General features: G+C 39.5%; 1 long non-coding RNA gene across 1 annotated transcript; it reads left to right on the top strand.

The window, feature by feature from the left end:
• The first annotated feature begins 10,612 nt into the window (after positions 1-10,612).
• Positions 10,613-15,167, top strand: LOC307153104. Its single transcript, XR_013820104.1, has 4 exons — positions 10,613-13,777; positions 14,292-14,353; positions 14,622-14,695; positions 15,016-15,167. It is a non-coding gene; the product is annotated as an uncharacterized lncRNA (long non-coding RNA).
• The last annotated feature ends 47 nt before the right edge of the window (positions 15,168-15,214 follow it).

The raw sequence follows: 15,214 nt of genomic DNA, 5'->3' as shown, positions 1-15,214 counted from the left end.
ATGTGTAAATTCTTTGCATCTCCTTTCGAATACAACATTCAAATTACAAGACAAATTATATCCTGAGAAAAGTGGATTTTGAGGGGTATATAGCCCATAGACCTCCATTCATTCTGCACTCGTCCTGTGAGCACCCTCATATGGAACCAGAGTGGAACTGGAACCAGTTCAGAAGCCGGAAGTTTACTGAGAGTGGAAGTTCTCCCCTTATTAGACATTCTCTGATAATACAGATATTTCAACGTCAAAATGGCCGCTGACCCCTGCACTTTTGAATGACAGCTGATTTGAGCGAATCCGAGAGTGCAAGGGGGGTTTCCAGACCGCCTAAGCCAGCCAGCGCGCAGTATGGGGCGGCGGCTGCTGGTCTTTCAAAGAGGGGAAGCTCATTTTCGGCCTACATCATAAAAACTGTCCATTTATTTATACGTAAATTCTAATTTTCCTTTTCAAGAAAATGCTCTGTGACCCTGTACCAACAAGGCTTTTCCATTGACTTGACCAGTGTCCTCTCAATGGCCAGCAGAGTTAAATATAATTGTATTAATGTAATAATATAATAAAGGTATAAATAATAATATAATAAAGTATAATAATATCACTACTAATACTATATATTTTTTTATTATTTTATTAATTATTTTAAATTATTAATAATAATAATAATATAAAAAATATAATAAGTAATACTATAATAAAGCTATATATATATAATTGTGTGAAATGTATTATGAAAATTGGCTAGCAATTTCGACAAGCAAATACCAAGAATTAGGTTGCAGAAGTTTGTCTTTCGACTACACTTGAAAAATCAGCGATGGGACTGAGCTCGAATAGCTTCAGCGGCAGCGACTTTTTATTTTATGAAATCGCTGTCAATCAAAAGGAGATGCAGCCTTTCGATACACCCTCCAATCATCACGCAGAAGCCGGAGTCCAGGCCAGCCCACTCCTCATTCACCCCCAGAGACCCTGAGAGTCCGTGGGCGGGACATAATCACAGCATTTATCCAATGACCGTCTAGTTTCGAAGCATTGAAAAAAACTGTTCGAAGCAGCCCCATTGAAGTCAATGGACGCTGGGCTTCTATGGAAGGCATTTTCTGCCAAATTTAAATAAATAAATTAAATGATTAAAATGAAAATTAAAACCAGATTAACAATTTCATTACAGAAAACAGTAGGCTACGCAAAAAATGTGACAAAATTGAGAATGAAATTAAATGATTTCATTTTCACAGCATTATCCCTGTCAAATTGAAAAATTATTTCCACTACAGTCTCGAGGCAAGACTGCCAATATTAAAATGAAAAGCCAAACGTGAAAAAGAAACTACAAATACAGTTTTTACAATGCTCTTTAGTAACGCTCACGCAATAATAGTGACAATTAAAATACAAATGTAAATTTTCGTTTTCATTTTAATTCCTCTTTTATTTCACAGTTTTCATTTTCGTTTTCATTTTCAAAGACAACCTGCATGCAAATTATATGTTAATGAGTGTGTGTGGCTTATTCTAGTAACGCCGCTGAGACACGCCTTCTACAGCGTAGAGGGCGGCTTCGGCGTAGGTCCGACGCATAAGTATAAAACAGGCTTAAGCCCGTGTGCATGAGTTCAATGTGTGAAACGAAATTATTTAAATGTGATTATATTGTAATCGAGACGACGAGATATGGCGAAATCTGTTAGTGAGCTTTTGCGGGAAGCTGCCGCAGCATTAGAACATGGAAACAACCAGCCTGACCATGTTAGTTATGATGTTAGACTCAGACTAGACCATAATCGACGACGAGGTTCATTCATGTATTAGGCTGTTTTGGAAATTCAACTATTTGGGTGTACAGAAGTTTTAGTAACACAGTTTCTACAACAATTATAGCCAGACATTAATACCCAATGGCTTTAACCGAGGACCTCGGCCAATGTTTCATATTCGCGTCGTGCCTAACAACGCCCTTCAGCCGTGACTTATTCAGATACAGTATCTGTCCGCTGTTTAACTGTTACGTGTCTTTTGGTTATTTTGCGTTTGTGTACAAAAAGAATCACAATGCTGATTTTCATTTCCAGTAACAACTTCTGGATGAGACCGAGAAAGCGAGTGTACCTGCATTTACAGTAGGCTAGCATTTTCCTTCAGGTCAGTCCTATATTCATAATAAAAAATCTGTTTGAATGTCCGGTGTGATATCTTGTACTTTTAACAGTTAATAGGGGTTGTCCATGCCTATAGTCATGTCAGTTGCGTCTTTCTTCTCCGTGATCACAAGTTTGAGTCATTTCAAAAGTCTTCTCTACTGACTGACTCACTCATTAAGACAGTCTTTGTCTCCATCTAATGGAGAACTAATGTAACTTCTTCTGTTGCTGTTTATGGTCAGGGACTATTTTTTTTCTCCAGCGGAAGGAATTGGCTTTTAGAGATTCATTTTACTTCATGAAAGTTGCATAGATACACATGTTTCGGGATTAATATTTGTATTGCGTGGTAACCGTTTTATAAAAACAGGCTACTATAGGCTAGTGCTGTATCATCTGAATAAGTCACGGCTGAAGGGCGTTGTTAGGCACGACGCGAATATGAAACATTGGCCGAGGTCCTCGGTTAAAGCCATTGGGTATTAATGTCTGGCTATAATTGTTGTAGAAACTGTGTTACTAAGACTTCTGTACACCCAAATAGTTGAATTTCCAAAACAGCCTAATACATGAATGAACCTCGTCGTCGATTATGGTCTAGTCTGAGTCTAACATCATATCTAACATGGTCAGGCTGGTTGTTTCCATGTTCTAATGCTGCGGCAGCTTCCCGCAAAAGCTCACTAACAGATTTCACCATATCTCGTCGTCTCGATTACAATATAATCACATTTAAATAATTTTGTTTCACACATTCAATTCATGCACACGGGACGATGACTTAGCTTTGCAGAAGGCGTGTCTCAGCGCCGTTACTAGAATAAGCCACACACACTCATTAACATATAATTTGCATGCAGGTTGTCTTTGAAAATGAAAACGAAAATGAAAACTGTGAAATAAAAGAGGAATTAAAATGAAAACGAAAATTTACATTTGTATTTGAATTGTGTCACTATTATTGCGTGAGCATTACTAACGAGCATTGTAAAAACTGTATTTGTAGTTTCTTTTTCACGTTTCGCTTTTTTATTTTAATATTGGCAGTCTTGCCTCGAGACTGTAGTGGAAATGAAATGTGAAATCACCAATTGCATTTTATTTTTCAATTTGACAGGGATAATGCTGTGAAAATGAAATCATTTAATTTCATTCTCAATTTTGTCACATTTTTTGCGTACTGTTTTCTGTAATGAAATTGTTAATCTGGTTTTAATTTTAATTTTAATCATTTAATTTATTTATTTAAATTTGGCAGAAAATGCCTTCCATAGGCTTCAACCATAGACTGTAAACAAATATGGACGTAGTGTCCGTGACGTCACCCGTAGGTTTCTGAAGAGCATTTTTGAAGCCTAAAGTGGACGGAGTCGGCCGTCGCCATCTTGGCCTCACGTCACCTTGCGTCACTCTCGGAGAACAGAAAATGGGCAAAGAGGCGGGGCGTGTGTGGAGCTGGAGGAGGCTGGCTATCTGAAACCACGCTCACCACTCGACGTGATCGAGTTAGCTCAGGCTTGGGAGGTAATGCTATAGACCTTATGCGCCAGAGAAACAAGGGCGCCGCCATCTTTAGAATATTGTCTTTGAACTTCCGTTCTTGCGGTCGCTCTGTATATTCCTATGGCATTGCTGTCCAGGAGTAATTAGCTTTTGTAGTGGATTTACTTAATATAAAGTTAACAAAAGTTAACGAAAGTTATCATGAGGATTGTAATGTTTAAACCAGATGTCTTAACAAATGTCAGTAGACCGGGAATATTTTAAAATGAGCCGTTCATTCATAAATACACAAGATCGCTGTGAAAATAAAACCGGAAGTCAAAAGACAACGAGCACAGTGCTGAAAAGGGGCGGGGCTACATAAGGTCTATATGCTACTGAAAGTACCAAGTCTACGACTGCACAGGGGCTCGCGCTAAAGTGACAGGAACTTTTAATTGGCTTTACATCATCAACTGTTTTTGCCCTTCGAAATATTATTAAAAGACATGGAAACAAGTGAGACTGTGTATCGTGATTCTGTACTATTTTGCTAGTTGAAAATGTATTATGCAGTAACTATTACTCTGAGAGAGTGTGTGTGACAGTGATTTATGTGCATAACAGTTACATGTCAGTCACTCTTTTTTTTTATAGTCTATGGTCCGTCAGCGCGGCATCGCTCGTCAAGTTCGTAGAGAGCTTAACGTTATTCAGTCCATTTTAAATTCTGATTTTCTCCGCCTCTCAAATGGGTTAAACCATAGATCCGCGCTCATTCAAGGATGTTCATTTATTGCATGAACGGAGAAAGCGCCGACGCCTGCATGATTTCATCCGACGGTACATAAGCATATTATAATCTATCTGTTCCGTGAGAGCAGAACGATCGAGCCTTTATTGACATTTTTAAATCGGAAAACTCCAAAAACGAATTGTCAGACATCCATTAGTGCATGTTCACAGAGGAAAACAACTGAAATACAGCGCTGGTTGTTCTCTCGAATGATCCTCGACGACAACGACGGAATCCAAAGCTGTGGGCGAAGTAATGGGTGTATTAAATTGTATGAAATAATCCCGAAAAAAGTACAGAAAACACTGCAGAGATGGCAAGTTCAGCAGCAACATTTGCTGAGGTGAAGTGAGAGTAGTGACGCGGCTAACAGCAGACCTGTCACTCAAAAGTGGACACACCCTTAATTATGCAGAAATTTAAATATTAATCAACTAAACGGATGAGTTATAAAAAAATTCACCTCCCTCACAGTTGTTATGAAGGGCAAAATTAGCTGTATAGACCAAAGCCACATAGAGATCCAGGCTGTAAACATTTTCTGCTGTAAAGTTGGTAATTTTAACATGGGGGAGATACAGATTTGACTCACTTCTGCAGCCAGCCTCAAGCGGCCAGTCAACGAATTACAGTTTAACTCACTTCCGTGTTGGTTTCAAGAGAGAGACGGGGAGGTTGCCGCTTATGGGGTGAGATTTCGGTCACAATTCTGCGCGCGCAAGATCACATTTTGAGCGTGCAAAAGGGCATTTCGCACGCGCGTGAACTGAGTTTTGCGGAGAAATGTTCGTCTCGCAGATAAGAAAATATTGCGAGCGAACGAAAATCAATTTTGCATTTAAAATAAGAATTTGGATGTGCGCGGACGTTCTCTTTCGCGTGTGCAAAGTTTAACTTTCTTGCTCCTTTCATACCAGCCGTGAGCGCTCTCTAAGCGCAGACAGCTCGCTTGCTCAACATTGCCAATGCCATTGCTCGCTGCCAATCAGAGATGAGACTGCTAAATTCTGATTGGCTGGCTTGAAAACCAATCACAAGACTCCCTGCATCACCGACTGCGGAAGAGAACTAGTGTAGTTGAGTTTATTGTAGTTGTATTTTACCAAAATAAGTGTTGTTGTATAACCTTCAGGACAGCAGTGATGTGTGAACTTAATTTGGCAACAATACAGTAAATTACAGTGAAGTTATTGAATATTTTTCATAAAAATCATAAAACTTCTACATTTACAATAGTATATACAATTTAAAATCTATATTTTTCCCAAAATAAGCGTTGTTGTATAACCATCAGGACAGCAGTGATGTGTGAACTGAATTTGCCAACAATACAGTGAATTACAGTGAAGTTTTTGAATATTTTTCATAAATAATAATCGTAAAAAATACGCAAAACTATATTTATACAAAGTCAGTCTTGTAGTATAACCATCAGGACAGCAGTGATGTGTGAACTGAATTTGCCAACAATACAGTGAATTACAGTGAAGTTTTTGAATATTTTTCATAAATAATAAACTCAACTACACTAGTTCTCTTCCGCAGTCGGTGATGCAGGGAGTCTTGTGATTGGTTTTCAAGCCAGCCAATCAGAATTTAGCAGTCTCATCTCTGATTGGCTGGAATTATGGCATATTGTAACACTGGGTTGTGTTGAGCAAGCGAGCTGTCTGCGCTTAGAGAGCGGTCACGGCTGGTATGAAAGGAGCAAGAAAGTTAAACTTTGCACACGCGAAAGAGAACGTCCGCGCACATCCAAATTCTTATTTTAAATGCAAAATTGATTTTCGTTCGCTCGCAATATTTTCTTATCTGCGAGACGAACATTTCTCCGCAAAACTCAGTTCACGCGCGTGCGAAATGCCCTTTTGCACGCTCAAAATGTGATCTTGCGCGCGCAGAATTGTGACCGAAATCTCACCCCATAGCCGCTTGGCTTCAACAGGGAAAAGCACTGTGACGCTACGAGAACGTATGTTCTACCAAAAAGACTCAGGAGGATTCTCGAATGAAATAGAATTTATTTTATGAAAGGTTTTACAGAAAAAATAAATATAGATGCACGACAAGCTCCGTCTCAGTTCTTTGGCGTAGGCCCCGTCCTCCGTCCGGGTCTGAAAGTTAGCTTGTAGGTCCTGCCTGATGATAGAGGCAGGGGCGGAGCTACCCCCAAAAATAAGGAATAAGAGATGAATTCCATACGTACCTATGAGGATTCTGAAAAGCATGCAGGAGAATTAGTAAAAAAGGAAAGACAATTAGACAACTTCTTTAATGCTTATTTAATGTGAATATCTATATGTGAGAAATTATAACTACGAGATACACTGAGATAAAGATGATTGATTAGAAACTTAACCAAGATCGAGTGTGGAAATGACACTATATGTGAACTGAGCTTATCATCTTTAAAACAAGAACAAAAGCCACGTCTGGCCGCGAAACTTGAGGTGGAGATTTTAAACGAAGCCTCGATAGGCTGAGATTTTAAGATGCATAGCCTACATCCGAGGTATGAAGAGAGAGAGAAAATAAAATATAAATGAGAACAAAATTCAATAGCATATACATTAGTCCCCATCTTACTTAAAATTAGGACCACAATTGACCTTACATTAATAAATGATAAGGCTGTCGCTTTACGAGTAGCCACGATAGGCCGAGATAACATATTGGGATGATGCAATCAGGGAAGCTACGATGTGCGTTAATGTAATGCCGCGATTGGCCATGAATATTTGACTTGGAATGCAATCATAAACTCGTTCAAAAGTGATGCCTCGATAGGCTAATGCCTCGATAGGTTAGTGCCTCAATAGGCAAATGCCTCGATCGGCTAATACCTCGACAGGTTAGTGCCTCGATAGGCAAGTGCCTCGATAGGCTAATACCTCGATAGGTTAGTGCCTTGATAGGCAAGTGCCTCGATAGGCTAATACCTCGATAGGTTAGTGCCTCGATAGGCTAATACCTTGATAGGTTAGTGCCTCGATAGGCTAATACCTCGATAGGTTAGTGCCTCGATAGGCTAATGCCTCGATAGGTTAGTGCCTCAATAGGCAAATGCCTCGATAGGCTAATACCTCGATAGGTTAGTGCCTTGATAGGCAAGTGCCTCGATAGGCTAATACCTCGATAGGTTAGTGCCTCGATAGGCTAATACCTCGATAGGTTAGTGCCTCGATAGGCTAATACCTCGATAGGTTATTGCCTCGATAGGTTAGTGCCTCGATAGGCTAATACCTCGATAGGTTAGTGCCTCGATAGGCTAATACCTCGATAGGTTAGTGCCTCGATAGGCTAATACCTCGATAGGTTAGTGCCTCGATAGGCTAATACCTCGATAGGTTAGTGCCTCGATAGGCTAATGCCTCGATAGGTTAGTGCCTCAGTAGGCAAATGCCTCGATAAATTAGTGCCTCGATAAGTTAGTGCCTCGATAGGCTGAGTTCATACGTCGGAACCGAGATTAAATGTAATTTGCATTAATGAATTAGGCCGCGATTGGCCGTAATAAATAAATAAATAAATAAATAAATAAATGAGTGTAGAGTTTCAAAAGCTGCGATAGGCTTAGACATATTGCAGTTATAAAAATAAAAGTCAAGATAGACATAAACAAGCAGAGATACGAATAACCTTGAAGAAAGGGAGAAAATAAAATAAAGCAAAGTTAAATAGCATATGCACCCGCCCATGTCTTTCTTTAAAAATAGGTCCGTAATTAACCTTACATTTATGAATAATGAGGGCTGTCGCCAGGCGATTTTACGAGGAGCCACAATAGGCAGAGATAGCACAATAGGCAGAGATAACACATTGGGATGATGCCTATCAGAGAAGCTACGACATGCGTTGACGCACGAAGGCCGCGATTGACCATGAAATATTTGGCTTTAGCGTACAGTCATGAAAGCTCGTTCAATAGTGATGCCTCGATAGGCTGAGTTCATGTATCGGAACCGAGATTAGTTGAGAGCTTCGATAGCATTAATGTAATAGGCTACGTTTAACCATGAAACAATGACAGTGATCATAAAATAGGACCGTGATTGACCATATATTTATAAATGAGGGCTGTTGCCAGGCAACTTTCCGAGGAGCCACGAGAGGCAGAGATAAGACATTGAGATGATAACAATCAGGAAAGCAACGGTTTGCGTTTGTGAATGAAGGCCGCGATCAGCATGAAATATTTGGCTTTAGAGTACAATCATGAAAGCTTGTTCAATAGTGATGCCTCAATAGGCTGATGCCTCGATGGGCTGAGTTCATACATCAGAACTAAGATTAGTCGAAAGCTTTGATAGCATTAATGTAATAGGCTACGTTTAGCCATGAAACAATACCAGTGATCGTAAAATAGGTCCATGATTAACCTTACATTATAATGATAAAGGCTGAAGCCAGGGCGACTTTTCCTAGGAGCCACGATAGGCAGAGATATGACATTAAGATGATTACAATCAGGAAAGCTACGATATGCATTTATGAACGAAGGCCGCGATCGGCCATGAAATATTTGGCTTTGGAGTACAATCATAAAAGCTTGTTCAATAGTGATGCCTCGATAGGCTGATGCCTCGATAGGCTGATGCCTCAATAGGCTGATGCCTCAATAGGCTGATGCCTCGATAGGCTGATGCCTCGATAGGCTGAGTTCATACATCAGAACCAAGATTAGTCGAAAGCTTTGATAGCATTAATGTAATAGGCTACGTTTAGCCATGAAACAATACCAGTGATCGTAAAATAGGTCCATGATTGACCTTACATTTATAATGATAAAGGCTGAAGCCAGGCGACTTTTCCGAGGAGCCACGATAGGCAGAGATATGACATTAAGATGATTACAATCAGGAAAGCTACGATATGCGTTTATGAACTAAGGTCGCGATCGACCATGAAATATTTGCCTTTAGAGTACAATCATGAAAGCTCATACAAGTGATGCCTCGATAGGCAGAGTTCATGCATCGAGAACAAAATCGAAAGCTTCGATAGCATTAATGAAATAGGCCACGATTGGCCATAAAAAAAAAAAAATAAAAAAAAAACAGTAATCGCAGAATTTCAGAAGCCGCGATAGACTTAGAATTATTGCAGATATCAGAAACGAAAGTCAAGTCAAATATATTTGTATAGCGCTTTTCAAATACAGATTGTATCAAAGCAGCTTCATGGTATTAAATTAAAACAATACAACGAGGTTTGTTTCTAGTGGAATTTATTGATTGATAAAATTAAATTAAATATCCCCAAAATATCCCCAACTGAGCAAGCGAAAGGCTTGCCAAAGCCAAAGAAAGAAAGCAAGCCAAAGAAAGCCAAAGAAGAAAGCAAACAAAAGAAAGTCACGATAGACATAAGCAAGCAGGGATACGAATAACCTTGGAGCGTTGTTATTATGGTATTTTCACAAAACTTAAATTAATAAATTATGGGCTGAGTTGACGGTAAAGAACAAGATAAAGAAATTGACTGCGTGTATAACTAAACAGATTTAGCAGCGAAAAGCAGACGTATGATAGATGTATGGATCGTTAACCACCACCAGTAGCTAGCGAAGAAATTTGCCTCGATTTTGGGTTGAGAGGGCTTGTTGAGCATTTAGTAGGCTACAATCTGAATATGAAAATAGGAAGAGAAGAGACCATAACGGATGGGAAGTAATAAAAGGGGGGTTAAATGAATTTCACTTTTCTGTAATGTTGCTGTTAAAGCATAAACAACATCTGAAAAGTTACAACGCACAAACTTCAAGCATGGAAGCCTTAATTTAAAGAGAATGATTTTAAAGGACTGCAACAACGCTAAGAGGAACTGAGCGGCACTCCCTCTGGATTAGTGGCATCACAAACCCCAAAGTCACATAAATCCAGCTCCCGGAATATGATCTATAGCATATCAAAACAGAATGCAATGACAATTCCAGAACAGTATATTAAAATCAGGATGGGAAATAAGGGAATCTGAAAAGAAAAGCGAAACATTATAAACAATTCTGCAGAATATAAGCTTTTAAGGTGTAGGGAGCCACACCTTCAGTTATATACGATCTAGCTGGATTAAGCAAAGCGACTGATTGGATCGCTTAATTAGCACTGAGTGCCAGTGATAACAGACGAGAGATGAGCCTGCCTTGAAGAGATACATGGTGTTTTTTTTTTATTATTTTTTTTTTATATAACCATTAAATCTTAATCTTATTAATATTAGTACGATACTTACCTGAAGTATGGTGACGCATACCGATAAGATACAACCTCAATCACACTAGATATTCTGTTGTTGACTTTAAGCGTAGAATGTATTTCTCAGCTGTGCAGCGCACGCCTGACATTACTCTCGAGTTGCTCTTGTATGAGTGAAGTTTTATTCACAGCCGAGAGATCACTGGCCATGGCAACCAAGGGAGTCCCTTGAATAGAAAAATAAGTGAACATTTAAATCATACAGATGAGTAAATATAATGTCACTCGAGTCTTCTTGACTGTGATTTGTCTGGTGATTGGTTTGAATTGTATGGTCTAAACTTATAACTGTTAGTTCTACGGTGTTAAGCACATTTTAGTCTGTGACATTTGACCTGAGCATCCTAGTCTGCCTTTGTACATTTAATATCAACTACCTATAATGTAAATATTTCTATGACGCATATCGATGGATTAAGTAGACACCAAGAAAATTTGTATTACAGCGATTGTACCATATTTATGTTAGTGAAGAATTTAAACATAAGTATTAAAAGATCTTGATATGAAAAAGAAAACGGTAGAACAGTTGTAGAGCACTGTAAATGTATCACTTACTTCCTATATTAAATACCCCTGCAACATATAGGCTACCCATAACTCCTACCCTTCATAACCATGTCTACTACGGCATACGCATAACATCCAATGACCAACTTGCTTTAAAGGTCAGCTTCTCTTTATGATATGTGGACATATTTACATGTATCATTTTCAAATTTTTACAACCCTTTTTAAATTATAACTTTCCCGGCGATCGGGAAGTGATTTAGCTAAAACATCTCATAAATGCCGAAGCAATACCAAATCAGAGAAGGGCGTAAAACAAGTTACTGCTCCTTTAAGATAGAAGGCACTCTCACGTGGTGAGTGAGCAGATGAGGAGCGCGGACTGTGAATATGGCATACATAAAGCCGATTTAATAACTTAGTTGCTCTTAAGCTTAATTTAAATCTATTCAGCAACCCAGTTGTTAGTATTTTGCAACTACCCATGAGTGCGTGGGATCGACAACGCTAAAAATAGAACACTGCGCTCGCTGAGGAAATCAGTTACGTGAATCTTTGTTTACACTTGCTACAACCATTCAGCGAGCTATCCAGCCCTACTTTTTAAAGCGTTACAGTGAGTATGTTGCGTTGCAGACTGCTGTACATGTATCGGCAGTTTAAGAAAACTACCACTTCGCCACAGTCACCATTTGATCTTACCACTGATGAAGGGAGCAGAAGAGCAAGTTTATACTTACCTGAATCATGAAGTTTAATCATAGTAATGGGGACATGTAAACAGTGGCCGCTGGAAGTGCCTACCAATGTAAAAGCCTTGAAAGTGGAACTTGAACTACCCTGTGAAGAGATCGTCTCTCGTGAGATTTCAGCTGCCACGTCCTTGTTTCCTACACAAGCGTGTCGCACTCGCGCACCGCGAAAGTTGCTGAGATCAAATCAACGATATGACTTGTGTTGTTATGATTGGAATCGAAACGCGAGTAAGTGAACGCCGGCGTCTGTTTCTGCGAACTGAATGGAAGCGTAATTGGCAGCTAAAACTTTACTACGACACCTGCAGGCAACAAAATGGGACGGTAAGAACAGTCTTTTATATTTGATGTCAGGCTGTGATTGGTAGCGTGTAATTGTGAATTAATGACGTGACAGTAGAGTCTTTCTGGTAGAACTTTCGCTTACGCTTTCATAGAAGGAAATCGAGTCAGCCGTCCTGCTATATGTAACTGATTCTGAACGAACTCGTCTTTGAGATGAACGTTTTCTAATGCATTTTTAGTCAAAATGATAACACAATAGTGCATATTTGACCATTAATTTTTTGACATTATAGGGGAAGCCGAGCTTCCCTTGCAGTCTTAAAGAAAATGTGTGTTTGGTGTCATGAGAGCTCTTGAGCTGTTATGAGGTGTAAATGTATGTTTGTGTCCCTGTGTGTCTTTATCCACGGGTTTATGTTTATGTTTGTGTGAGAGTGTGTGTGTGTGTGTGTTTGCGCATGCCTGGTTGTTCGAGTGCGTGCGTTTCTGTATAAAATAGTTGAATACATAAAAGATGTAAATTGTTTCTTTCTTTGCTTTTTTGACATCACAGACAATCATCTGACTTTGAACTGGATGAAGACTTGGGGTGCTTCTCAATTCTTATTTGTGCATCCTCGTTTCCTCTCCTCGCTTCCTTTCCTCGCGTCTCAGCTCCGCCCCCTGTAGGATGCGAGGGCTGCAAGGAAAAGACGCGAGGACGGAGGGATCGAATGAAAGCTTTTTGTATACATTGGAATCCTTGATCACTCGAGCGTCACTTCATCGCGTCATCAGCAGCGCTCAGAGGATCTGCCCTCATGTTGTTGAAATTTGTTTATGTAGCGCCCCCTACTTGCCTTTCCTGTAATTAAGTAGGATCAGCAGCGCTCCAGATTCAGTAACTATATACCTACAGATGTTGAAGTTAGGCCCCTCTGACGTCACTAGCTGAATTAATTCTCTTGTAGAAAATTATAATATTTATCTATACTCAATTGTGCTTAAATGTACTGCTATAACCTCTCTTGAAAGAATAAAAGTCTTTGAAAGTGACAAAATGTAGCCAAATTTAATTTGTATAAAATAAAAATAAATAAAGTTAATATAACAAATAAACAATGTGTGAGTAATTCACAGTTAACTATTAGCTCAAATCACAACCCACACAGCAAAGGAGTCCGTGGCGGACCCGCCCTCAAGCCGCCAGATCCGCCTGACTGTCAGATTCGTTTTCGCTGCGCTAACAGGATCAGCCCCGCCTCCAGGATCGGCCCCGCCTGCGGTTTTAATCGGCGAACCCAGAACGGATCACATACGGATCCGCACTTCGGACGCGCCTTAACATGTGCCCCGCCCCCTGACGCACTGTCACCTCGCGGACTCGCTACAGACGCTGGGCGGACCCGCTGACCAAACGCGCCTAATTTCAACTGTCGCCATCGTCACAGAATCATCCAAAAGCTGGTTTGCCAACCGCCAATAAACAATAAAGAAGAAGAAGAAGAAGTCACAGAATCATTCTCCGCACTGTGGAAAAGCTAACCGGCAGGTCGACAAGCACGGATCACGGTAAGAATGGTTCAAATATGCTTTATTTGTACAGTTACTTAGCTGTAAAACATTACCGTTCATACCGTTCAACATACCGATGATTTTATTTCTGAAATGATTGTGGCAAACCAAGTTAGCAAATTGTCATTAGCGTAGATTTGAGTAAAAATGTATTTGATAATTAATAACTTTGAGTAAAAAGCTATTTGGATGGTATATTCTTTCTGTCTGGGAGGTTAGGTGATTTAATTAACGTTAGCTGTCCGGATTTTTATCACATCCTGAGCGCGTATTTTCTCCCCTCCAGTAACGTTAAAATGTCAGGCAATATTATCATGTTAGGCCTAACGTTACCTAACTTACTTTTTTCACTGAATTTCTGGTATAGCATGTCCATTTTTGTTTACATTTGGACAGTTCCACCTCCCCATGTAATGTTGTTTCAAAAAAATAATTAATATTATATGATACTGTGTGTGTGTGTGTGTGTGTGTGTGTGTGTGTGTGTGTGTGTGTGTTCGTTCTGTTGCAGCTTACAGTTTGTTCAAGTGCCACCAGTCTTATTTTGGAGTTTCATCTTTTCCTGACATCAGAGTAAGTAAGATTTAATACTGTTCCAACTTGATTTAGCCAGATATGTTGTCAAATACTGACACTGGTCCACACTACAGCATTTAGCACTGTACTGGTTTGGTTTGGTTTGTTTGAGTCCATTTTTGTTTACATCATGACAAATATATTCTCCACCACCTCCCCATGTAATGTTGTTTCAGATAATTATTTCATATCATATTAAGATATTGTGTGTGTGTGTGTGTGTGTGTGTGTGTGTGTGTGTGTGTGTGTGTGTGTTCTGTTGCAGCTTACAGTTCACAGTTTGTTCAAGTGCCACCAGTCTTATTTTGGAGTTTCATCTTTTCCTGACATCAGAGTAAAGTAAGATTTAATACTGTTCCAACTTGATTTAGCCAGATATGTTGTCAAATACTGACACTGGTCCACACTACAGCATTTCAATTGTCAAGGCTTAAAAATTTGCAAATTATCAACTTGAAGATGCAGCACTGGCCCAGTCGGGCAGGTGAAAGTTCCTGCAACTGGCCCAAGTGTCTTTCACGCTGGCCCCGGGCCATCAGGCAGTCCTTATTGTCGAGCCCTGCTGTATAATTATTTTTGAAAACACTCAAAATTTTGGTTATTTTCCACAACTCACTAGTTGAAATGTGTATTTTGTGTTTCTGTTACGTTTCTTTTAGATAAAATGAATAGAAAAACTGTACCTGTCTCCAGCTCCACCTTAAGACAGTAAGTTCTTCAGCAACTTCACTGTAAGTTGACAGTTCATTGTTGATTCAATTGAGTTCAGTAAGGCCACATTTATACTGCAGGTCTTGATGCCCAATTCCGATTTGTTGACCATATCTGAATTTCTTTTATTTTTTGGACCAGCTTTTT

Source organism: Squalius cephalus (assembly GCF_949319135.1).
Source record: "Squalius cephalus genome assembly, chromosome: 24".
NCBI classification, from domain to species: domain Eukaryota; kingdom Metazoa; phylum Chordata; class Actinopteri; order Cypriniformes; family Leuciscidae; genus Squalius; species Squalius cephalus.
This window is presented reverse-complemented; position numbering and strand designations above follow the sequence as displayed.